The sequence below is a fragment of the Eleutherodactylus coqui genome, chromosome 2 (assembly GCF_035609145.1).
Source record: "Eleutherodactylus coqui strain aEleCoq1 chromosome 2, aEleCoq1.hap1, whole genome shotgun sequence".
NCBI lineage: Eukaryota > Metazoa > Chordata > Amphibia > Anura > Eleutherodactylidae > Eleutherodactylus > Eleutherodactylus coqui.
In genome coordinates this window covers 26,123,260-26,150,943 of record NC_089838.1, presented here as the reverse complement: position 1 = coordinate 26,150,943, position 27,684 = coordinate 26,123,260, and the positions used below count along the sequence as shown (strand labels likewise).

General features: G+C 45.3%; 1 protein-coding gene across 1 annotated transcript in view; it reads left to right on the top strand.

Moving 5' to 3' along the window:
- The window catches only part of TSPAN9 (tetraspanin 9), a 413,384-nt gene that overhangs the window by 38,903 nt on the left and 346,797 nt on the right, over window positions 1-27,684 (top strand). Inside the window, exon 2 of the mRNA XM_066589569.1 lies at window positions 27,073-27,120. The gene's annotated coding sequence lies outside the window, so the exon portion shown is untranslated. The remainder of the gene's footprint in view (window positions 1-27,072; window positions 27,121-27,684) is intronic.

Genomic DNA, 27,684 nt, shown 5'->3' with positions numbered 1-27,684 from the left:
CTAAGTACCCTGGCTTCCTGTGTAATGTTTTGATTGTTGGATTCCCAGCACACGGCTCAACAAAGCCATTGTCCGCCCGGGTTGTCGGCTCTGTAAAAATAAATCCGTTACGGCAGCTGAATACGGTGGTCCGCTTTCCACTCTGATCTAACTAGAGCAACATCACAAAATGTTGTCGTGCAGGTGGTTGTGTGTACAGGTTCAGGATGACGTGGCGATGACAGACGGAGGTGAAGGCAATCCATCTTAGAAAAATATCGAACTGGTGCTTTTGTAGTGGTCCGAATTTAGTGGGGCCCCTTCATAATGTTAAATGTATGCCTCGTACATTGTCTTGTTAGAGTCTTCTATGTAGTATACATTTGGGATGTGTATTGCACTTCTGCAGCACTGAATGGGTTAATGTCTGGGTTATGTCTGGAAAATGTATCTTGTTGTGAGTTATGTAATCGTGCTAAGATATGTGTTTGCAAGGTGCAGTGCAAGTGAGTCTAGTCTGGTCTGAGTCTGCAAGTGAAGAGCCAAGGTGTTGCAGTTTGCAAGTCTGACTCAGTGCTGATTGAACCCCACAGACATAGATCGTTCTGTGTGTGGAGAATGGAAGAAGCTGAGCGATTCCCTTCAGCTTGGCCTGGGCCTACTCTACCTAGGATGTGTTGGTGCTACCACTAAGCACTGAGAGAAAGAGAGAACGACAGCTGCTTAAGAGAGAGAGAAGCATCAGAAGCGTGAGTGTTGACCGGTAGAGTGTTGGAGAGAGAAGGAGAGTCGCCAGGCGCGGGATCACACAGATAACTAGGACTGTGGATTGTCCTCACTGTCACAACACCTTCTAGAACTGTACTTTGTGCCTGACCATTGTTGTACGTTGAGTGGCAAGGCGATTTCAGGTAACCTCCGGTTACAGTTTCCCTGTGACCTCACGCAGCAGTAACTTGGATGGGTCACTCAGCGGAGGAGATGGTAGCGCCACTGTGACAAGGCCCTTATCTACCGTGCCATCTCCTCGGCTGTGGGCCCGCTCCTCGGACACTGCACTACGCTCTATAGGAGGGTAGGGGTACTTTAAACATGAACCAATAGTTACCCATAGATAACAGGTATCTTCATTCCAGTATTCCGCAGCATGCAGTAGGTGCAGGGGTACATTTTTCTCCTTCTACAGGGCAACAGGGCACTTTGTACCATCCAGTGACTCACATTTTAGTAGTTATACTCCATACACAAACGTCGTACTCCGTACTATTTCTCCAAGGTCCGTTGCATGACTACCTACGAGTACATCCTAAATTTCTGGGCTACGCCTTGCTGTGGATTCACGCACTGTAAGTGAGAACAGACATCCCATGTACATTTTCATCACACATTTCTCAATGGCGCATAGCGCTGTTAGTCTCGGAGTGCCTGCTCCCCATCACAGCGTCTTGCATCACATCAATGAGCCTCATAACGCTCATCATGTGCACCTTATACATCTCCTATCATATGAACCTCGTGTACCTCTCATCATGTCCGCCTCAGTATAGCGCCTCATTCACACGGGCGATGCGTCTTCACACTGGGCACATCGCAGCTGAAAATCGCATCAATGAAGAACAGTCACCATCGAATCCCGAGCATAATTAGCATTTTCTTGTCCATTTACACGGGTGTATCGCGTGAAAAAAACGCTGCAGCGCAGGATTACGTTGATTGGCAGAAATCCTCGGAATTACTCCTAATAGCTTCAATAGCTTAAACCGCGGCAGTTGTCTTCTTTTCCAAGCGCTGCACGCAGGTAAACGCCCCTTTTTTCCCCAGCTCCCATAGGAGCCTATGGGAGCTTCCTGCATTTTTTGGCAAGAGATAAGTCAAGACCTATCTTTTCACGCAGCGAAAAAAATCGGTGACCAGCGGTGACAGATTTCACGTTTTCATTGGGCAATTTTTTTCAAACGCCCAAAAATGACCCATATGAATGAATGAATTATCGCGGCTGCGTTAAAACGCTTGTGTGAATGAGGCCTAATTTTAACTTCCAGTCAGTAAGCGTCAGTCATAGTCCCTGTAGTTTGTACACACTAGCTGTCGTATAGGACTGGTCTTGCAACATTCATGCGGCTTTTGTCATTCCCAGGTTCACAGTGTTGTCATTGGCTTCCTCCTGCAGAAAGCGGGACTCCCTCTGCTTCCATGCGGTCTGTCTTGGCCCCACGATCATTAGGGCGATTCCGGTCACCTCTTGAGCACAGCCTTCCCCCAGCATGGGGACAGTGCTAGGATCTTCACACTCATTGGCCACCAATAGAACCTAATAGCTGCGGAATAACGGCGCGAATTTCTGCCGCATGAGACGCGGCAGAAATCCATCCGTGGGAATTAGCCCTAACAGTTTCTGCTGCATCAGTTTACTGTACATTGCCTAGTGTAAAGATGACACTTCCATTGCGTCATATTTGCCAATAGGCACTGAAGGTCCAGTGCCTAGGGCGGCTACTTGTAGGGGGGTGGCTGCTTTACCAGTACCAGCAAACAGCAAAATGCTTAGCTTTTTTTCTGACCCTCTCCCCTGCCTACCACATGGCATGCTAGGAAATCTGGTGTCTTTACAGGAGAGGGGCAGAGGGCACTAGATGCATGGCAAAGACAGAGGGAGGCCAGTAATGCTTGTCCCTCTCCAGTTTCAAAGATATCACCGATTAGTGGAGCATCAGCAGGGCTTCCTTCTTCTGCTCGAATCACTTGCCCAAAGATGGAGCACTGAAGAAGCCGTCCCCTGATAGAGCTGGAAGACTGTGGAGTATAAGTTGTCAATACTTAAGTTGATGTTTTTCTTTCCCTTCTGTGGAATGTCCAGAGGAGAGGGGAGCACAGGTGGCAGAGCAGCTGACCCTGATCATCGGATCTCCAGGGGCGCTCAGGTCAGGGCATCGGCCATTCATCAGCTTCACACAGCAGCTGCCAACAGGACATGCACTGCAAGGGACCTCATAGGGAATCATCCACACAAGGAAAGGTGTCCACAGAGATGTTCGGTACAGACCTGTCTAGTGACACAGGAAACACTCACTGACTATCTATCTATCTATCTATCTATCTATCTATCTATCTATCTATCTATCTATCTATCTATCTATTGATCTGTCTATCTATCTAATATCTATCATCTATCTATCTATTGATCTGTCTCATATCTATCTCATATTTATCTATCTAATATTTGTCATCTATCTATCTATCTAATATCTATCATCTATCTATCTATCTCATACCTATCTATCTATCTATCTATCTATCTAATATCTATCATCAATCTATCTATCTCATACCTATCTATCTATCTATCTATCTATCTACCTATCTACCTATTTATCTCTCTCATATCTATCTATCTCTCTCATACCTATTATCTATCTCATATCTATCGTCTATCTATCTATCTATCTATCTATCTATCTATCTATCTATCTATCTATCGTCTATCTATCTATCTATCGTCTATCTATCGTCTATCTATCTATCTATCGTCTATCTATCTATCTATCTATCTATCTATCTATCTATCTATCTATCTATCTATCTATCTATCTATCTATCGTCTATCTATCTATCTATCTATCTCATATCTATCTGTCTATCTACCTAGCTCATATCTATCGCCTATCTATCTATCTATCTATCTATCTATCTATCTATCTATCTATCCATCTATCTATCTCACATCTATCTATCTCACATCTATCTATCTCACATCTATCTATCTCACATCTATCTATCTCACATCTATCTATCTCACATCTATCTCTATCTCACATCTATCTCTATCTCACATCTATCTCTATCTCACATCTATCTCTATCTCACATATCTCTCTATCTCATATCTATCTCTTATCTCTATCTATCTATCTATCTATCTATCTATCTATCTCATACTTATCTGTTTATCTACCTATCTCATATCGATCGCCTATCTCATATCTATCTATCTATCTCATACCTATCTGTCTGGCTATCTATCTCATATCTATCGTCTATCTCATACCTGTCTATCTCATACCTGTCTATCTCATACCTGTCTATCTCATACCTGTCTATCTCATACCTGTCTATCTCATACCTGTCTATCTCATACCTGTCTATCTCATACCTGTCTATCTCATACCTGTCTATCTCATACCTGTCTATCTCATACCTGTCTATCTCATACCTGTCTATCTCATACCTATCTATCTCATACCTATCTTTCTCATACCTATCTATCTCATATCTATCGTCTATCTCATACCTATCTATCTATCTCATATCTATCTATCTCATATCTATCGTCTATCTCATATCTATCTATCTCATATCTATCTATCTCATATCTATCGTCTATCTCATACCCATCTATCGTCTCTCTCATATCTATCTATCTCATACCTATCTATCTCATACCTATCTATCTTAATAGTTTATTTTTGCCAATTGATGAAATGCTAAGTGAATGTACTAAAGGGAAATTGAAATCAAATGAACATTTGGTTTGAGCACTCTTTGCCTTCCAAGCAAGATTAATTCTTCTAGGTACGCTTGCATGCAGTTTTTGAAGGAACTCAGCAGGGAGATTGGTCCAAATAACTTGGAGAGCTAACCACAGATCTTCTGTGAATGCAGGCTTGCTCAAATCCTTCCATCTCTTCATGTAATCCTGGACTGACTTGATAATGTTCAGGCCATATCATCACTTCCGGGACTCCTTGTTCTCCCTTACACTGAAGATAGTTCTTAATGACATTGGCTGGATGTTTGGGGTCGTTGTTCTACTGCAGTATTAATGTGCAGCCAATCAGATGCCCCCTTGATGGTATTGCATGATGGATAAGCATCTGAAATCTTTGCCTAGTAGAGATCTTGCTGATACCGTATAACTACCTTGTGTCTTGTTGCTGTGGTCAGTCTTGCAATGGTATATGACCGGTGACCTAAAACTGTCTTCCACAACCTCACCTTTGTTGCAGAGTCTGGCTATTCTTCACCCAGTTTTAAGCCTCCTACACAGCTTTTTTTGTGTTCCCATATTCTGAAAGTCATTCCTTTTTTATTTCCCCACCAACACAGCTTTGTGAGGACGTGTTTTTTTGTGGGTCAAGCTGTCATTTTCATTATTGATTCCATTTTTTGATACATTCTTATTCATTTTTTTTTCAGGAGGTTCCATTGTTTTTTTTTTTATTTCATGGCATTCACCATGCAGGATAAATATCACATTACTTTTATTGCAGAAGTCATTTTTTATGAAGAGATGCTGTAGTTCTCAAATACAATCTTTGTGTATGCTGGGTGTGATTCATAAAGACTAGCGCAAGAGGCAGCAGATGTTGGACTAATAACATTATGGTTGTCAATTTTAGTAAGTTGGGGAGAAAAATGACAGAAGTAAGTGTATTTAGCCTCAGACAATACAACCCCCAGCAGCTTCATGGGAATTGTAAAGCGGTCAGAGTGGACATTGACCTGGAGCATAGTTGCATCTGTATAGTTATAGCTGGTCTTAGTCGGTGATCAGCTGCCATAAGGATGCAGTAGCTATTTGATCAATACAATTGCGGACCCATGATAGGGTTAATGAGTTAGGGAAGTGAGTGATGAAAGTTACGGCTGATGTTGGCCACATTCTCAGCTGCTTGGGAACGGCATCTGTGATACTTTTGTAGAATGTCGCCGTCATTGAAATGAAAGAAATTTTTTAGCTAACGTTTTGGCCTTTGATTATAATGGCCGCAGAAGTTTATTTACATTGGCATTGTCCACTGCAGTTACACTTAGTCCACATATTTCCTCTTTTCATTGGCAGTAGCATACTATCGAAGTTCCCCAAGCTTACCAGAGGAGATTATTCTGAGGGCTCACCCTCTATCAGAACAGAACTCTGCACATTCACTTTGAGGTTATCTTCTGTTGGTCCTTTGGGGCCCATTGTTGTGTGAAGTCCACTTTAACTTTGTCTTCTGCTGGATCTTTTGGGCTTGTTATTGTGTTAAGTCCATTTCTGTGTTTTTGCTGCCAGATCTTTGGTGCCCATCATTGTGGCTGGTCCACTTTAATTGGCCTTCTGCTAATCTTTCGAGTCTGTTATTGTATCAACACTACTTTAAAGTTGTCTTCTGCTGTTCCTTTTGGGCTCATTATTGTGTTACGTCTATTTTGGGGTTGTCTTCTACTGGACCTTTGGTATCCATTACAGTCTTTCACCAGGTTCATCTTGGGTATCGCTTCTGCTGGGCTTTTGGGACCCTTTATTGGGTCAGGTAGACGTTACTGTTGTCATATGTCTCCACCAAAACTATGTGTGAAGACATGGGTTGGCTGGGCTCAGTTACAGGGAATGCCCAGGTGATGGCCACAGCTGCGGATTGGCTGCCACACACACCTCACCAGACACAAATGTACTGGCCATCCCCCTGACAGCTGACACATGTCCCAGGCAGCCTCACACCTCCTCTCCCATCCTCCCTTTCACTATCCTCGCTGGCCTCCCTCTCATGGAGCTGTACTCGCATCTCCGTACCGGGCCCCCCGCTACCACTGCTGCCGCCACCAACACGACTCTAACCGTGGCACCGCTGACACTGTCCTCACTGGGCTCCCTGTGATGCAGCCACGCTTGCATGTCCGCTCCCGTCTCCTGCTGTTACTGGCGCCACTGCTGCCACCAACAGCGCTCTCAGCCTGTGCTCCCGTCCCCAGCTGCCACTGCCACCAACAGTGCTCTCACCCTCCATGGCGCCACTCTGATCTACGCTTGGATCTCTGGAGGCACCTGTTCCAGGTTGGGCAACTCCAGCATGCACCTCTGGCAGTCCCGCTGCAGACGCTCATGCTGCTGTTCGGCCAGCTCCTGAAGGCAGCTTCATCAGTCCTGCCGCTTCCTCTGCTGCACCTGCTTGTCCAGCTCCTGCAGCCACGGCAAACCACAGCCCTAGCCAATCAGTAGCTTGGGGGGGTGGGGTGTTAACAGGGCAGATACAGTCAATCATTTTGTTTCCACCCATATTTCCAGTGGAGACATAATGCACCAGTACCCAGGTAGACTTTGAAGTTTGGCTTCTGCTAGACTGTTTGGGACCATTATTGTGTTGGGTCTATTTTGGGGTTGTTTCTGCCAGACCTTTTGTGTTCATTGCTGTGTTGGGTTTACTTTAAATTTGTCTTCCGTTTGTCCTTTTGAACGCATTATTGTGTTATGTCTATTTTCGGGTTATCTTCTGCTGGACCTTTGTTACCTATGACTGTGTCAGAACCACAATAAGTTTGCCTGATGGACATTTGGCGTCCATTATTATGCCAAGAACACTTTAAGGTTGTCTTTTGCTGGTCCTTTTGGGTTCGTTATTGAATTAGGTCCATTTTGGGGTTCTATTCTGCTGAGGCTTTGGTACCCATCACTGTGTCATACCCATATTAAGTTAGTCTTCTGATGGACCATTGCGGTCTATTATTGTTCCAGTACCACATTACAGGAAACTGTAAGCTTGAACATGCTGTCCAATCTGCAGGCATCGTGTTATGGAGCAGAAGAAGCTAAGCTGTTTGATATATAGTTCTGTGGGAAAAAGCTCAATGTAACTTGTATTTTATTCAATTATATCTCTGCACATCCTGAGCTGAACAGTCCAATGGGCGGTCGTATCAGTGAATGACAGCTATGTCTATATGTACACTCATACCCAGATAGTTGACAATCACTGATAGCTCCGCCCATTGGACTGTTCAGCTCAGGATGTGTAGAGATGTAAATGAATAAACTATCAGTTCTACTGAACCTTCCCCCATAAAACTATATATCAGTCTGCTCAGCTCCTCCTACTCTATAACATGCTGCCTGCAGTTTGGGCAGAACGTTCGAGCTGATAGGTTCCCTTTAAGGTTGTCTTGTGCTGGTCTTCTGGGGATGATTGTTGTATTAGTTGCATCTTGGGCCTGTCTTCTGCTGGATCTTTGGGACTTATCACTATGTCAAGATCACATTAAGTGCGCCTCCTCCTGGGATTTTTGGGCGCATTATTACGCCACCTGTCATTTCATTTATAACACAGACATGGATTTCCTTTTTCTGCATCTTTTCATAACAAGTTTTCAAGCTCGGGCAAATGACCAGGCGTTATAATTTATGAAACTGTTTTTATCTGCTGTTGTTTGTGCCAAAAATAACACAGTGTATGAAAGTAGAAGCAAGGCCTATTATGAGTGACTTATTAATTTACTGCTCGCTTGTGTACCGTTACACATGCAGATTTTGCAAGGTGGATTAACTTTCATTGTTCTCCGAAAACCAATTAAGTGTATTTTTGTGCTGGAGCCACAAGGGAGAAGGACGAAAATAATTGTTTACTATAACAAGAAAATTCAGTTCCTTACATGGAGAGCAATTCCACCTTAAGGCTGGATTCAGACGAACGTATATCGGCTGGATTTTCACACCGAGCCAATATACGGCGTCCTCATCTGCAGGGGGGGGAGGATGGAAGAGCCAGGAGCAGGAACCGAGCTCCCGCCCCCTCTCTGCCCCCTCTCCACCCCTCTGCACTATTTGCAGTGAAAGGAGGCGGGATGGGGTGGGGCTAAATTACAAGAATTAGCCCCGCCCTGTCCTGCCTCTCCTCATTGCAAATAGTGCAGGGGGACGGAGAGGAGACAGAGAGGGGGCGGGAGCTCAGTTCCTGCTCCTGGTTCTTCCATCCTCCCCCCCCCCCCCTGCAGAGAGAGACGCGGCATATCGGCTGGGCGTGAATCCAGCCTAAATGTGCTTTTAAATGGATGGGAGGATCATTCATGTATTAATATAGCATTAAAAAACCTAACCTTAAATGGGACTTGTCTGTTTTCCTGACATGCCTGCTTCAGTAATTACTTGTAATCTCTGCATTGATCTACTCCTCTGTTATTCCTCCTGGAAATGAGTAAATATATGACAACTGGGTGTTACCATTCCCGTTGTCAATAGGGTGTGTCCCCAGACAGACTGGTACTGTCCAAGGAGTGCTGACCCTGTTGAGACACAAACCTATTGACAAAGGAATGGTCACACCCAGTTGTCAGTTTATGCAAACATTTCCAGCATGAATTTAATGGGAAGTGCACAACAAAGAGTTAATAAAAAAATACCTGTTCCTCCAATTATATAAAGGTTTAACTTTGTGGTAGTAGGATCTACATCCCTGTGTATTCTGACATTACTGGTTCACAAGCAGAATGCGGGAACTGCAGTGAAAAATGACACTCTGAAGGAGGTAATAAACCCATGGAGAAACATTTTACATAAGAAGAGCCTTGTGCTTGCTACCACCCCACCAGGGGTATTTAAATACCCTTGTGGGCCCAGTTCAAGGGTGTTAGAATGCACTGTAGCCCCTCCCCTCCAAACTTAGCCACGCCCACCCATTCTTGATGGGTTTTTTTAAAGCCAAAACAAATAATAAAAAGATGTACTCATGTAATCCTGCAGACTGCCCTTCCCCACCCGGCCTGCCCGCAGTCTGTGCTCACTTCTGAGTCCAGCGGTCACTTGTCTATCTAAGCACATGATGGTTATGTCCATCATTGATCTCAGTGTTAGGCTTTATTCACTCGAGCATATATCGACCACGCTTTCACGGTCAGCCGATATACGCTGCCCATCTGATGCATTGGTTTACAATGCATCAGTTCAGAGGGACGTATTTCCGCGGTGTAAGAGCGCCTGGCCGGGCAAGATAGCGCATAGGAGCGTATTTCGGCCAGTTGCCTTTAAGCCGGCCAGGAAAGATAGTTCAGGAACTATCTTCCTGGCTGGAATACGGCGGCGGCTCCCATAGACTCCTATGGGAGTCTATGGTAGCTGCCGGAGAAGGGAGGTGGGAGGGAGGTTAGCAGCGTGTCTGCTGAACTCCCATCCCCTTCCCTCCTTCTCTCCGCCTTTGCCGGCTGTTGAGAGGGGGTGGGAGCTAGCTGCTAAGCCCCCGCCCCAACCTTGCCCCCTCCCATTGCTGGCAGCCGATAAGAGGCAGAGAGGGGACAGGAGCTTAGCACACTAGCTCACACCCTGTCCCACCCCCTTCCCTTGCCGAGATCCGACGAAGGAGCCGAAAGGGGGAGGCAGTTTAGCTCTGCTGAACTGTCTGCTCCTGTCCAATGGCAATCCGGGCTCAACGTATATGCGCCGGACCCGTGCCGTCTGAACGGGCGCACAAATGGCAGATTTATGTGCTCGTTGGCACGATTTTTGGCCGTGACACAGCTGACCAAAAATCGCTATGCTTGTGTGAATGAGCCCTTACTGAGATTGGTGATTGTCTGCAGCAGGCATGTACTTAGATTGGCACGTGGGCACTCCAGAGGTGAGTTTTTGTTTCATTATTTTTGGAACGCCGTTGCTGTCCTGAAAGTGGTGACGCTGTAAGGAGGCCTGGTGCTACCAGGAGCCCTGTGGTTAAAGCGGCCCTGCACCCCATGTCCTTCCTATGCCTTCTCGATCTACTAGTAAAGAAGATATGATATCAGTACACAAAAGGATGACCTCGGGACATATATATTTTTTACAGGGGGGATAAATGCTCCCCACTGCCACATGTACAATATAATAATCATGTGTCGGGTTGTTGGCAAGTGTTATCATTTTTCCTTTTTTGCAATTGTGTTTTGATGTTACCAACACCAGATGCTAATAATAATTTCCAGCACCGCTGTCTGCGGCAGTGATAGAGCTTCAGAGCTGGATTCCTGCTCGATGAGTCTGTTCCACGGGCGGACTCACATCTGTGTATTCCTTTTAAAGCAGCGTTTCCCAAATTATTTATGCCAGGTGTCCCCATTTCGAGGCCTGTGAACCAAACTACCAAAGCAATGATGCTTGATCACGATTTCTAATACAATTCCCTAGACTACATCATACTATACTGGGCTGAATCTATTATTGCCCTGAGTCTGCTATGGCTTGTCATAAACAGAAATAGTAATAATACACTGCAGCACAGAAGTACTGCAATGTATTATCTAAGCAATCTTGAAATTCAAGTCCCCTACAAAAAAATGAAATGTAAAAAAGATAAAAAATAATCCAATAAAAGAACTTTTAATGTAATGTTCCCTTTTTTTTTTGCTTAAAAGAAAAATAAAAATCGCATTTGGTAGTGTCGCATCTGTAATGACGTGTAGAATAAATAGATTTGATCCAAAAAAGCAAATGCTATTAAAAAAAATAAGTAAAAAAGGAGCCAAAACACTTTTTCTGTTAATTTTGTCTCCCCAAAAAACGCAATAAGGGCTTATTTAGACGACTGTATATCGGCTCTGTTTTCACGCCGAGCCGATATACGGTGTCCTTGTCTGCAGGGGGGGGGGGGGATGGAAGAGCCAGGAGCATTGCTCTGAGTTCCCGCCCCCTCTCTGCCTCCTTTCTGCCCCTCTGCACTATTTGCAATGGGGAGAGGCGGAACGGGGGCAGGGCTAATTCTCAGAACTTAGCCCCGCCCCGCCTGCCTCCTTTCATTGTAAATAGTGCAGAGGGGCGGAGAGGAGGCAGAGAGGGGGTGGGAGCTCAGTTCCTGCTCCTGGCTCTTCCATCCTCCCCCCCCCCCCCCCGGCAGATGAGAACACCATATATCGGCTCGGCATGAAAACCCAGCCGATATACGGTCGTCTGAATCCAGCCTGAAAGTGATTTAAAAGGTCGTATGTACCCCAAAATGATACTAATAAAAACTGCAGCTTATCGTGCAAAAATAAGAAGCCCTCATGGAGCGCTCTGCATGGAAAAATAAAAAAGTCCTTCAATCATTGAATACATCAATGCAATAAAAATATATATTTTCCAAAAAAGGCAGATTTTAATAAAATAAAAAAAACCAAAAAAAACAACATATTTTGTTATTGCTGTAATGATACTGACTTGCAAAAAGAAGTTACAGAGTCATTCATGCCGTAAAAGAAAGATGGCAAAATTTTTTTTTTTTTGTCACCTTCCCTCCAAAAAACGTCTATAATACATTATATGCACCCCAATATGGTGCCATTGAAAACTACAGATCACCATGCAAAAAGCAGGCACTATTATGGCTATGTAAATGCTAAAATAGAAAAGATATGCTTTTACAAAGTTGAGATGAAAATCCCCCCCCCCCCCCCAAAAAAAAAATCGTTGCATCCTAGATAGATTTGCCATTCCCCACTAGCAGGAGCAGCCATGCCCTGTATATTCTAAGCGATCAGATGCCGATTTCCGATATAAGACAGGTTTTAATATTTTTGGCGTTGTTCGTAACTTTGTGTTAAAGTGGTGAGAAAAGATAATGTAGGCATTGTAAAATGTAATGGCGTCTATTAGTCTGTAATGACTCTCTCTATTCTATAATTAAACTGCAGGCTTATAATTGCTCCTAGCTTCTCGAGGTCTGGAAGGTTGATGTACGGAAGTCTTACAGGATCTGACTTCGATTTGTCCTCAGAACATAAAATTATAGTCATTTCATACAAGAGCAACTAAAGTTAAAAATCTTTAAAGGGATTCTGTCATCAGGTTCATCCTGCCCAAACCACAGGCAGCCTGCGCCCCGGACGGAGGTGCTCATTAGCCCCGCAGCCTTTCAGAAGAAATGCACTTTGAAGTTTGTCTCTGAGCTGAGCCTCTAGGCACACCTAGGAATCATAGCGTGCTGGTAGACTGGAATACTGCATGAGGGCTCCTTCACGTGGGCGCTGTGATCTACAGCCGGCCGTGTCACGGCCACAGCATGAACGAGAGGCAGCCGTGACCAAGTCATGGCTGCATCTCTCATTTATGCGCCCGTTCAGACGGCCGAGTGTGGCGTGTATACGGCGCCCCTAGAATATCGTCAAGCGAAGGGAGAGAGTTTAGCTCTGCTAAACTCCCTCTCCACCCCTTGCCGGCTGTCTGCAAAGGGAAAGGGCTGGGCAGGGCGGGGGCTAGTTTTCTAAACTTCCGCCCCTTCTCTGCCCCTTGCCGGCTATCTACGATGCAAGGGTATGGGAGCTAGTGTGCTAATCCCCCTCCCTTTGCCAACACCGGCAAGGGGTGGAGAGGGGGAGGGAGTTTAGCAGAGACGCTGCTAAACTCCCTCCCACCTCTCTTTTTGACAGCTCCCATAGGAGTCTATGGGACCGGCTGCCGTATTCTAGACGGAAGATAGTTCCAGAACTATCTTTTTGGGATGTGTAAAAATGGCCGACTTAAATGCACAGTATATGCGCTATCTTTTCTGTCCAGGAGTTTTTACGCACCGCAAAAATTGGAAAGAAATGCATCAGATGGGTAGCATATATCAGCCGGCCGTGAAAACAGGGCCGATTTACGCTCATGTGAATAAAGCCTTAAACCCAGCAATCTCTTTTAAAGGGGTTGGCGGTGACACCGGACAACAGCCCTTCAATAGGACGGATGTAGTAAAGTAACAGAGTGAGCAATACTTACCCATCCACCGGGGTCCAGCGCTGCAGCCCTGCTATGCCCATAGTTTATTGTGATAGCTGATGTTGGAGTACTTCTTTTAATTAAGATTTGGCAATAAGGCTACCGGGATCTGAGTTTTTTAATGAGTCCAAATTAATTAACGATGATCATCGGAAAAAGAACAAGAGACATTAACTGTGTGAAGTCTCCACTGTGCTCTTTCGAACGAGCCCAGCCCACTGAACTTTGTTTATTGTGTAAAGCAGGACAAGAGAAAGTATAGTGTCTAGAGATGAGCGAGTATACTTGCTAAGGCACATTACTCGAGCAAGTAGTGCCTTAGCCGAGTATCTCCCCGCTCGTCTCTAAAGATTCGGGGGCCGGCGCGGGTGACAGGTGAGTTGCGGCGGTGAGCAGGAGGGAGCGGGGGGAAGAGAGGGAGAGAGAGATCTCCCCTCCGTTCCTCCCCGCGCTCCCCCACTGCTCCCCGCCCCGCGACGCCCCCCGAATCTTTGGAGACAAGCGGGGAGATACTCGGCTAAGGCACTACTCACTCGAGTAATGTGCCTTAGCGAGTATACTCACTCATCTCTAATAGTGTCCAGTTACTGTTGACCCAAAGTAAAAAGCTTCCCAGCAGCACTCCATGTATATTCCCCAAAGGAAGAGGTGAAAAAGATGCCAGCCACTAATAAGAGTCTGAGCCCCAAGACTCAGCGGCCACTATTCTTTCATATTTGGTTACTGTTGACCAACAGTAGGCTGGCTTCACATGGAGAATAGAACCCACTGATTTCAGTTGCTTCCTACACATTTCTGTATTTTGCTCATGCATTTTGGCTGCGCCAAAAAAAAAAGGGAGCATTCTCTATTTTTCTGCGCATTTGTGCACCAAATGTCCCCATAGAAGTCAATTGTGGGGGTGCGCAAATGTGCTCGCAATATGCAAGGAGATGCGTGAAACACTGCGTAATTCCTCTGGAAAAAGAACACGTCTGAAACTAGTTAGAGGAATTAGCCATCTGAATCAGTGCGTCACTGTGCTGCGAATGCGGGCAGAAAAGATCGGTGCAGTAAGCCCATGTGAAGCCGGCCTAAGGGCTTCTTCACATGGGTGTGATCTTGTCCCGCTACGCTTCCGGGATAATCACGGCCACATAACAGGACGAAACAAAACGATTGATCTCAATAGTTTCGTTTTCATTAGCAGTATTCTTGCCCGCTAATAAGTAAAGATTGGGCCGGACCGATTTTCCCCGTTGTATTCAAACTCCTGCACTACAGTGGCGAATATGCGGCAAACAAACGCACCAACTGAAATGGCTAATTAGTTCCAGATGGTTTTCTCCTTCCAGCGCACTTACACTGTGTATTATGCACGTCCTTGTGTTTTGCGCACCAGGCATTGAATTCTATGGGGACTTTTGGTGCACAAATATGCAGTAAAATGGAACATGTTCTATTTTTTTTTTGACCGAAATGTGCGTACGAAATACGGAAATGTGAACTAACCCATTGAAATCAATGGGTTCTATTCTCTGCACTTATGCAAATACGCACGCAAATACTCCTGTGTGAAGTCGGCCTAAGAGAAACAGAAAAGCGAAACTGCAGCGGGCAAAAGAGTAAAATAATGGACCACTGAGCAGTGGAGAAACATCGCCTGGTCAGATGAATCCAGATTTCTGTTGCACCGTGGGAGGTCAGAATTTGGCACAAGTAGCATGAATCGGTGAACCCTTCCTGTCCAATGCCAACAGTTTAGGCTGGTGGAGTAATGGTGTGGGGAAGGTTTTCCTGGCACTGCCTCGGACCTCTGAAGCCTCTGGATGAACGCCAAGACAAGATGCTTTGGTTCCGAAGACCAAAGAACATCCAACGCCCTACTAGATCGCTGCTCCTACTAAAGCGGTTATTCAGTGTAGCTATATAATCCATCTTTAACATTCTTCATTGGAGTAAACTTCCCCAGCGGAAGATGGCACATTGTTTAGTAAGTCACTGAATTGTTTCCACTTCCTTGATGCCCGGCTATAAATCCTCCAGTTGACTAATCTAACCGACTAGCCCTGCTCAGATATCTCCCCGCTATGTTCTGAGCACATGAAAGCGAGCCTGATCTCCGCCTTTGAACGTCCTTTTTGTTTGTCTGCATTTCTTGGCGGTCCAGTATAACATTTGTCACACTTAATAGGAATGCATCATTTCACGGTCAGATGATCTGCTCATCCGAACAGTCGTTGGCTGTAATTAGCAGACCCGTCAGATCAGGACCACCTAAAGTGATTGCTGAACCTCCACGCTGTAAATCCCTTACTTGTCAAAAAGTGCCGTAAAAGGTAATATAGAAAAATCATTATACGCTGTCACATCTGAGATACTGGAGGTCATGGATGAAGAAGTGAATTGGCATTACAAGGGTATTCTCCTCATAGGCATTTATAGCGCACCCTCAGGATAGGTCTTCAGTGCCTATTAAGTCCTGGTGCCACCTCTGGGATCCTCATCTAATGTCTGATGCAAAGCTACTGTCAGCAAAATCAACGGCGAGGCGGTCGAGCTACTTGCAAGGTTCATTTTGCAACTCTCTTAGACTTTATCGGAGCGAGCTACGTGCAAGTACAGCCACTTCTTCGATGATGTCAACGAGGAAAAGCAGATGTCATTGGCCGTGGGACCTCCATTCATCCAGAAGTTGAGGGTCTCAAGGAAGAAGACGCCATGAGTTCTTCCGTTTGCCTGTTAGGTGAGGGTGTCAGATGTGGAGAAAAGAAGCCGCGTCAATTTTTGTCTCTGTCTCTGCATGGAAACTGAGTTAGGTATTCGCACATGGATTGAGTTGCGCCAAAGGTGTGCTTACACATAGTTTATTTTGGTGCACTTATGTGCACCCAAGTCTGCCGTATATTTTGCGCTGCAGATTTTGGTGCACATCTGCAGTAGATATCGCCTTTTGAATTTGAAGGGGTGAAGTCCGCTGCGGATCTGCGCCAAACTTCGCGCCAATAGTGCGGATCTTGATATGGTATTAGGCACAAATCAATGTTGCAGAATTACAACACAGGATATTGTATTTTCACGAGTTTCTGCATCAAGAAACATCAATCATTATTTTTTACTGGCCATATTAATGGCTGGCAAAAAATAGATGTTAGCTGAGAGCACCTGAAGCCGGGTAACAACCTGCACCACGCAGTATATCACACACTCTATCTAGCTTCCATCCAGCCTCTGTTGTAAGCAGACACTATGACCCCTGACCTCTCCTCCCAGCGACTATGTCCTGTAGGCAGATGCCAGGAGGAGAAGTCAGGGGTCACAGCTTCTGATTACAACAGCGGGGTAGGGGGTGGGAGGGTGACATACTAGATGGCACGGGTTACTGGCTGGCCGCAGGTTCAGGGTGGCTGGGGGACTAGATGGGGGCCTTATTATTATTAGGGTCAACTACTGGGGGCACTGTTACTATTGGACTTATGACTGGGAGCACTGTTACTATTGGGGCTACAACTGGGGACTTTTACTATTGGGGCCACGTCTGGAGCACTGTTACTATTGGGGATACTTTTACTAGTGGGGCACTATTATTACTGAGGGCACTGTTACTTTTGGGGCCACTACTGGGAGCACTCTGACTATTGGGATCACGACTAGGGACACTGTTAATAATGGAGTCACTACTAGGGGCACTGTTACTGTTAGGTCTACTACTGAAAATACTACTACTGTTGGAGCCATGACTGGGGGAACTGTTAATATTGGGGACACGTTTGGTGGCACTGTTACTACTGAAGGCACTGCTACTATTGGAGCCACTTCTGGGGGCATTATTACTACTGCGGGCACTGAAACTTTTGTGGCCACCTCTGGGGGCACTTATACTATTGGGGATACTACTGAGGCCACTGCTACTATTGGCGCCACTAGTGGGGGCACTTTTGCCATTGGGGCCACTTCTGGGGGCACTGTAACTATTGGGCCAATTCTGGAGGCATTATTACTACTGGGGGACACTGAGGGAGACACAATTGCTAATTGCAGCCATTAAAATAATGGAGGTAAAACCATACCTCATGATCAGTCGCACCCCAACCACACACAAACCACACCCCCTTTATCCTTGGCTGGTATGGTTTTGTCATCAAGGTGACAACAATACAGACGAGTGATCATTCAGCCAATAGCTCTTTTCTCTAGATGCTCCATACACATAAATATTCGGTTCAGCCAAACATTTATGTGTTTCGAGAGGTAAGCCGCAGCCAGACTGTTCAGATGTCTGCTTATCTCCCGGGGAACAATAAAATTGGATATTGAAATTCAACGTCCCTTCTTCCCACCAATATCATGGGTCAGGGGAAAGTTGAGCCACCCCCATTCACATTAGACAATTGTCTGGCCTCTCTTTTATCGGCTTGTTCGGAAAATAAACTCTAATGTGCATGGGGGTTTTCTCTTAACCCTTTGCAATCCAATTTTGTATTCAGGGTTTCCTAGGGGGCTTTCTCTTTCTGCTGTTATACAATAGCGCCATCTGCTGGCTAGAGCCAGTACTGTGGTATGTAACATGCTGGAGAGACCCCCGACAACAGAGCGGCCAGTAATATACAGTAAGAATATCCTGCCGGACGTCTTCCGACATCGGAGCTGTACAGCCTTCAATCAGAATGTCTTCAGACGTCAGACAGTGGATTGGAAAGAGTTTAAGGGTTTGTATGCCATAGGAAGAAAAAGGCTGCTACTATTCCAGAAACAGCGCCGCTATTGTCTATAGGCTGTGTCTGGTACTCCAGCTCATACCTTTTCAACTGAATGACGCTGACTTCCAATACCAGACGGAACCCATAGACAAGAGTGGCGCTGTTACATCGGGAAAACGAGGTAGATCTTTTTTTTTCTAATCTCCTACAAACCTTTTAAGGGGATATCACCCTCTCAGCAGTTCTTTTCCCTATAGTCCTGGAGTATTTGTTAAATTCCACAAATTGCTTAGTAATGCCGTTTGCAGCTGGGCCGTCTCGCTTTTATCACTTCACTGTCTTATTTGAAACTCCCTTACGTCTCTGTCAATTTTCGGAACTTCTGCTAATCTTCATTACATTGCATTATGACATTTGGATCAGTGGAGCTGCCGGTCCTGAGGCTTTCCATATGCTACGCTTTAGAAATGACTCTGCACCAAGACAAAATGTTGAGTTTTCCCTATTTCCCATGAAGGGTGATAGTGAGTCCTGGACATACGACATGGGGAGAAGACCCAGCCGCCCAGTATCTGCGCTCATAGGGTTTTATAGGTGGTGGTCTGCTTAATGTGATATGTGACATTTAGACAGCAGAGTCCCACATCTCGTCTCCTGATTTCATTATCTACAAGATTCATAATTATATGCTTAAACTCTTTCCCATTGTAATTAAAGGTATAAAACAAGGCGATCGGACGACGCCAGTGCCTATAAATATTGCATAGCGATTTATTAAATTATCATACATTACTTACTGGATAGAATATATAGTAGCTCTTTCATTATTGAAGAGGCAGCAGTACTGATTAATAGTGATCCAAGGCCAGGATGTACACTGCTACTCAAAGACATACATACCATATACAGGGGGCCATTTCGGGAGGATTTACTACCGTGTTTCCCTGAAAATAAGACAGTGTCTTATATTATTTTTTGTTCAAAAAGGTTTAACTTTTTTTTACATGTATAGCTGCCTGGACACTATTTAAATTGACTTTTTTAATTAACTGTTAGCAGGGCTTAATTTTAGAGTAGGGCTTATATTTCAAGCATCCTCAAAAAGCCTGAAAAATCATTTTGCATCCTCAAAAATTCTGGAAAATCATGCTATGTCTTATTTTCAGGGTATGTCTTATTTTCCGGGAAACAGGGTAGTACCCGGAAGCATGGCTGGTCTTGGCTATGTGCAACCTCTACAGTTGCAGAAGGTGCTGGTGTAGTGGCCCAGAGTTTGGGGACCCCTCCAGCACCTCACAATATTATGTTTTATGTCTGTCTCGTGCATTGTCTGGTTTGTGGAATGCATCATTTATGTGCATTGAGTGTTTGCAAGCATGAAAGGGTTAATGTCTGGGGATGTCTGGAAAATGTATCGTTTTGTCCTGCGTGTTGTATCAAAGAGTGTTCATGTGGTAGTTGGAGTGGAGTGGGGTGGAGTGTTAAGACAGTCAGAGAGAGTGAGTGAGATATGGAGGAGGCCGAAAGGTGGTTTGGTGTTCCCGCTTGGGCCTATCCTTTCTAAGGATACTACCCATAGCCACTAGCCACAAGGAGTGCATGAACCCGGACCAAAGAAAAGCCGTGCAGGAACCGTGTGCTTCCGAAGAGATAGAAACCCCGCCAGAGAGCGAGACACCCAGTGAGTGATTGACAGGAGAGAGTTAGGGCTCCTGCTTTTTTTCACGCGATTGTCAATGGGACTTTCTAATGTTAAAAACGCATCACACAAAAATTGCAAAGCGCCAACTTTCAACGCATTTTTAACATTAGAAAGTCCCATTGACAATCGCGTGAAAAAAACGCGCAAGGAAAACGCAAGTGGGCAGGAGCCCTTGCCGGGAGAGTGAGTTCCTGCAGATAACGAAGACTGTAGATGTACAAATACCCCGTAAATCCTCCCTGCTTCACCACTCTAAGAATTGTTTTCTTGTTATTTGTTGACTACGTTTAAGTAAATGGACAGACTTGTGTCACACTGTGTGTGCGGGGGCTATTTTATTCCATCTACTAAGATTCACCGCAGAGGACGGAACGTTGGCGTCACGAGTGACAAACAGAACTACAGGTAACCACTGTTACCCCCATTTGTGAACTCCCCCTGTCAGTAACGAGGTTGGTTCCCGAGCTACCCTCAGGGGAGGAGACGGCAGAGCCCCAAGACAAGGTTATCTCTCTACATCGCTGTCTCCTCGGCAGAGGGCCTGCTCCTTGGACGTTGCACTGGCTACCAACTTAGAGTGTGCACTGGGTGGAGATAGGCCCCCTTTAGGTCCGTCTGGCCAGATGATCTTGTTCCTCCTCCATATGACAGCGTCTTGTGGAACTGCATTAATCATCCTCCACCTGGCTCTGTCTCCTTTCCTGTTACCAGCTTGGTTCTGGTGCTGTATTTAGGTTATGAGTTTGGTTCTGGTATTGTATCTATGTACTGAGGTTGGTTTGTGCTGCTGTTTATGTTATAAGCTTGGTTCTGGTATTCTGTATACTCATGTTGTAGTGTATTTATCTTATGAAGTTGATTCTGGTATTGCATCTATGTGCTGAAGTTGGTTTGTGCTGTAGTTATGTTATGAGCTTGGTTCTGGTATTGCATCTATGTACTGAGGTTGGTTTGTGCTGTTTTTATGTCATGAGCTTGGTTCTGGTATTCTATATACTCATGGTGTAGTGTATTTATTTTATGAGCTTGATTGTGGTATTGTATCTATGTACTGAAGTTAGTTTGGGCTGTTTTTATGGTAGGAGCTTGGTTTTGATGTTAGATTTATGTATTGAGCTTCATTCTAAGGCCTCGGTCACACGGCGTTTTTTCCCGCGATTTGCGGATCGCATGACGGATGCGCATCGAAAAATTGCCCGAAAAATCTGCTCCTAGCCGCGTTTCATTAGAAACGGGCCGGAGCAGTGCAGCGCTGTCCAGCGCATTGAATTCAATGGAGCCGGCAATACAGCCGGCTCCATTGAAAGCAATAGGCTGCGGGAAATCTCAGGATGAATTTTCGGGAAGGGCTTTCAGCTAAGAGCTGCCCCTGATTGGTCCCTGCGCTGAGCCAATCAGAAGCAGCACTCACTCACCCATTCATGAATTCATGAATGGGTGAGTGAGAGCTGCCTCTGATTGGTGAGGGCTGTGACCAATCAGAGGCAGCTCATTCAGCAGGCGGGGATTTTAAATCCCTGGCTGCTGAATACTACTCACAGCAGTTCAGGAGAACTGCCGGCCGGCTGAACTCCGTCTGCCGGGACAAGGTGAGTATATATATATTTTTTACTTTTTACACAGTTTTGGATGATTTTCAGGGAAGGGCTTATATTTTTAAGCCCTTCCCGAAAATTCATCCTGCGATCGCCGGCAGCCCATTGCTTTCAATGGAGCCGGCTGTATTGCCGGCTCCATTGAATTCAATGGGCAAACATCGTTCTTCTCTGCCACAGCTGTTACAGCTGTGGCAGAGGAGAATGATTTGTCTAGTATATGTTCTCAATGGGGTTGGCGCTGCTGCCGCCGGCCCCATTGAGCGCATATAGAGAAGAACAGGAATCGCAGATCGCAGGTAGCCGCGATCTGCGATTTCTGTTCTATAATAAATCGGACGAGCGCATAAAAAGTGCTCATGTGTCCGATACAATTGCAAAGCAATGGTTCTATAAAAACGACGATCGCATGCGCAGATCGCGCCAAAAATCGCCCGTCTGACCGAGGCCTAAGGCCTTATTCACACAAGTGTTTTTACGCAGTTTTTTAGCCGCAATAAAAAATCGTGACCATCTGAAGGTCTTGCTCAATTTTTTGACGTGATGCGGTGGAGGCTCCCATAGGCTTCTATGGGAGCTGGGGGAAAAAGGGAGGTGGAGGGAGTTTAGCAGCGTCCAACGCTGGGGAATGATTACAGCTGGCTCTATTTAACTAGTTTTCACTGCGATACAGCCAGCGTGAAAACGCAACGCATGTGTGAATAAGGCTATATTTAGTTTGTGGTACGTTGCCGTGGCTCAACTTGCTCCGAAGCTCCTGGGGTGGCAGTTTGATGTGGCAGCCTGTCACATGCTGCAGCTGCTGCCGCCTCCCATTCTTCTACCTGTGGGCCCCACACATGCTTCCATTCCCTTTCTTAAAGGCCCAGTGCACGTCTCCTATCCAGTCCCCTACCAATCACCAACCAGTCCCTGCTATATTAGGCATCCTCTCCTCGTGAATGATGTCTTGGCAATTGGTCTCATCTTTGCGATAAAGCCCAGTTAGTATCTAATTTTGACCCTTGCCTGTTTTGAACAGCCTGACTTCTGCGCTCCATAACCTCTGCTCTCCTACTGTTTGCTGCCTGCCCTGACTTTGGCTTGGTCCTCATTTATGAATCTCCCCTTGTTTCTTTACTACACGTCCGTTCAGACCTACAGGCCTCAGCCCAGTGCAGCACCAACAGCCACATAAACGGGACTATCTGTGTGTAATGGCACAGTCAAGCCAGTGTGTGGCAAGGTGGATGCACATCCGCCTGGCTGACAATTTATTTACTGAGCTTGGTTCTGGTACAGTATTTATTCCCTGAGCTGTTCTGGTGCTATTAGGCTGCTACATTGCTGCTTTCTGCACAGGCAGATTGACTATCAGTGTAACATATGTTAATTTTTACTTATGATGGGGGCAAGACCAAAAATAATTCTGCACAGGGTGCCATCTAACCTGAGGCCTGTACTGCCTGGAAGCCTCCCCTCTGTGCCATTTATAGCAGGTGTCATGGAATATAAAGTGTTAAGTTTCAGAATGCAATAAGTGTATGTTTCTTACCTTGTATTGGACTATTGAACATTAAATAGAAGACTAAAACCTATGCTTTGTAGTGCCGGGAACTAGGATTTTAAGATAAGAAGTCAACAGACAAATTAAATAAGGCTAAGCTATGTTAACAGAGAAGACACACAGCTATTGCAGAAATAGTGTCTAATGCAACAGCAATATACTGACTGAAGTAATTTCTATGTCTGAGACGATCCTTAAGAGCTTTGAGACTATTTGGTAGATGTCAATAAGCCTTATGATCAATCAGCTTTGTCACCTATGTAACACTAATCTTTGTACCAAGTAACTCTTGAATCCGCCCTCTTCTTTCTGTATAAGAGTTGGTAATGTTGATAATAAAGTAGAATTCATTGAGTTCTCATGGAGAAGTGTCTTGACATAACATGGAGTGATTTCATGCTATTGATAGATAATTGCTAGCAAATCTTCTCATCACGGGCTTCCATATCTACCAATTTGGCACCTGGCAACGGGGTCATCAGATCGGTACCGGTGTGGTCCGATAACACAGGTTTGGGGCCTTGCATTACCCCCTCAACCTCAGTAATAAACCAAGTGGTGGCAGACTTGAGGGGTTTACCGGAGGTTACCAGATTTTTCGGGAAAACTTCACAGGTATTCTATGCCCATGAACTCTGTACTGTCGGACAATTCTGGTGGGATGCCTTTGCCACACCCTAGATCTATATACTGCTCAACTCTTCAGAACTTTTATTGATGTAGTCAATGTAAAAACCAGTTTGCGACAGACCAGTCTTTCTCTTGATAAAACAGCAGTAACTGGCAGCATACAAAGATGTAGAAAAAATGCAAAACGCTTTATTGCCCCATTACAGATAAGGTAGCAACGTTTCGGTCATGTAGACCTTCCTCAAGCTAATACATAACAGTACAAGTGCACAATATATATAGGTAAAATGTGATATGACACAACCAATAGTAACTTACAGTGCGCAGGTATACCTCATCTGTCGCTGATTGCCTCGTTCACCTCGTCCTGGCTGTTGCTGGGCGCATAATTAATGACAGCATCTACTCGCCGACATCGCAGCCCTGCGTGTGTGACTGCGCATGCGCGTTTTGCATTTTTTCTACATCCTTGTATGCTGCCAGTTACTGCTGTTTTATCTGGATTGTACTTTTTGAGCCTGTCTGGTTTGGGCTCTTTACTGGCGTCCTGCATTGAGCTGTCTCACCCTATAGGAGGGACTATCGTTGTGCTGCCGAGAATTTATTACATTGCCATTAGACCAGTCTTTCTCTTGTCACTCAAGCAGTTGAGTGGTGGTATTATAGTGGAAGGTCGAGTAAGCTTAGGAGGGATCGGATACTTAAAGATTACAAAACGTCACACAACATAATTGGCACAGCAATAATATTCAGATATTTGGCATTAGGTGCATGGTACTCGATCTCTGTCACCTATAGGCAAATGCTGGCCATTGGCCCCTATCAACTCTGTTCCCGTAACCCGTAGGGGTTATGCCTTCATACCTGAGACACCAGGCGCCTTAGATGTCACAGATCTTCTTCTCTCAGCATGTCAGGTGGCTTGACATGCCGTTGCCTCCATCATAAACATTTTACATCTGGCAGATTATTTCCCGACTCTCTTTACCATATACTATTAACTATGTGAATCTTGGTTTTTTTTCAAAGCACTGTCAACAACCCAAGTAAAGTCTCTATTAGTGTGAAAACTGATAGGTTGGTGGGGTCCAACCGCTGGGGGCCACACTGATCCAGAGAATGGTGGGAATCTTGTGTCCCCCTCTCTTGTTCTCGCTGTGGGCTCATTGTGAGGAGGAGATTGAATGGAGCTCCAGTCACATATACAGTGCGGCTCCATATTTAAAGGGACTGCCAGAGATAGACAAGTACAAGTGCTCAGCTATTGCTGTTAGTTGTATTGAAATGAATGGAGCTGTATATAGGAGAAGTGACCCCACAGTTATAAGAAAAGGGGGACATGTAAATAGGAAACCCCCATTTTCTGGACCGGAGGGGTCTCCATCACTGAGCCCCCCCAGTTTTTCACCTATCCAGTAAATGGCTTGAAAAAATGTCCAGTTTCCAGGAATGTCCCTTAATACATGACTCTCAGTATTCTTGAAGTAGACACTGCACAGCGGACTCCTTTCTCTCTCACTCTCCTCACAGGCGGTTCCTGGGATTTGGAATGTCAGGATACCTTTCTTCTGCTTCCATCTCTTCACCACATGAGGGTTGAAGATACCCCCATGTGGACGGCACTCTCACTCCTCCCACAACCGTCGAAGATGATAGAAGACCCCACCTAACTCTCACTCACTCATACTTATAGCCATACAATACCACGTGACTAGATAAACTTGTTACATTTTCCAGACATATCCCAGCCACTTTCAGACATTAACCTCTTAGATGCTGCAGCTGTGCAATACACATAACAGCAGACAATACACTTTGCACAGTGCAGCCACATAAAAGGCATGACATGTATGACAATCACGAAGGGGCCAGATATATATGTTTCGGGCCACTACATTCTACTGCTCCACTTATCTCTATAGGACTGTCGGATGTAGCTGAGCGCTATACTCAGCACGGAGTGGCCAAGTCCACTTGCATTAAGTAAACCATGAGGAATATTAGGAGTTAACCAGGGCTAACAATCACCCATGAGGTTCTGCACAGTCTTTATAATGTGGGGCCATCTTTCCAACCTGTGAGGTTCCAGTCCAGGTTGATCTCCTCCCCTTTGCTCCTGGTGCACAAGATTATTGGTGCGCAATGTGTACGATCAACATGACTGAAGTTTTAAAGGTGCTTAGGATGGTCTACAAAGACTTTGAAGGATCCAGAGCAGGGGTCCCCAACTCCAGTCCTCAGAGACCACCAACAGGTCATGTTTTCAGGATATCCTATAGTAAGAACACCGGTGGCAATGTCTGAGGCACCAACAATAATTACATCACCTGTGCAATACTGAGGAAATCCAGAAAACATGACCTGTTGGGGTCCCTGAGGACTAGAGTTGGGGAACACTGATCCAGAGGATCAAATTATCTGTTACCACTCAGCCCTACTAGATATCATAGCTTGAGAAGAACGGATAGTCCAAAAAGCAATTCTCTCATTGGAACAACCACATTGGTTGCCAGAGGACTTCAGTGGGCACTGTGTGATACTACATTTCCCCTTCACTAACGTTGATATACTGGCAGCTTCCCTCAGGGATCACATGCGAATAAACTGAATAATGGCTGCTTGCACCATGGCAATGTGCTTTTACCCCTGTCTCATGAAAGTATATGCTCCAAGGTAGATGCCACCTTTGAAGAGAAGGGTTCCCAACTTGAAGCCAGTACATGGAGTCACTGTGGCAGATGCTGTACATTGTGACCATTAAGCTTTGCAATCCAATTTTGGATTCAGGGTTTTCCTAGGGGGGTTTCTCTTTCTTCCATTATACAATAGTGCCATCTGCCAGCTAGAGCCAGTACTGCGGTATGGGACATGCTGGAGAGACCCCCGACAACAGAGCAGCCCGTAATATACAGTAATAATACCCTGCCGGACGTCTTCCAACATGGAAGCTGTACAGCCTTCAATCAGAATGTCTTCAGACGGCAGACAGTGGATTGGAAAGGGTTAACTCCCTGGTTGCTCATTCATTTGAAATAGCACCCTGTAATGCTACATTTCTCCTGTAGAGGTCGCTAGAGGGAAAATGAACGCTGTTATCGCCTGTTATTCAGCTGTTACCGCCAGTAATCAGAGCAACCGAATCCATAGCGGGCGCTTCTCTTTTTTCGAAGGGGTTAACCAGATGGGACAATCTCCTTAACAGTCGTGTCACCCATTATGGCCACTTATATAACGTGGACATGGATACTGGTATAAGAGCACTGAGTGTTACAGTAATGAGCTGTAATAAGATGTAATATAACATTTCATGCCCCACATTCAATATGGAGTCACCCGCTGTGCCGAATGAATGAAAAGTGATACTTCCAGCATTTACTAAATCTTTGCTCTGTCATGACTTGTGCTTCTCCGACGCTGCGGGTTGCCGCTGACTTTGGGACTTTTATGATAATTCCTTTGATTTTTTTTTTCTTTCATCTTCTCTTTTTCCAGAAAGAAGAAAACACAGGCGTCGCGGAGATTCGGTTGGTAAATATCACGGTAAGCAGGATTCAGAGGCTTCTCTGTAGATTTGGTTACTAATGAGAACGGTTGCTTTTGAAATTGCTTGCACTGTTGTATCTAAGACTTATCTATGCCACGTACACATGGGAGAGCGTGATATCGGGACGTGAAACTCGCGTATTTTCTGTTATAAACGCCTCCCATAATCTCTGGAAGTTGCATTCCTCCTGCGCGGCGATCAGCCGTGACCGAAGATCGGCAAGTATTTCTCATTGATTTCAATGGGCGCATCACACACCACGCAATGTGTTGTAGAGTCCCATTGAAAACAATGGGCAGTTCATTCCGAGGAACACGAAAAGTTAGATCATGCCACGATTTTTATCTTGTGGTGTGGGAAAAAAAAAAACGCTCATGCATATGACTTTATTCAAAAGAATGGGTCCATATCCATGTAAAAGCAACTCAGGGCATACCGCCAAACATTCAAAGAATGAAACGAGGCGCAATCCCTTTAAGTCGTGCCATGCCTCCAACATTCCCTCTTTGTGTCTTCTTAAATTGTGCCTCTCTGTGCCCCCTCAGTGTAATAATGCCACT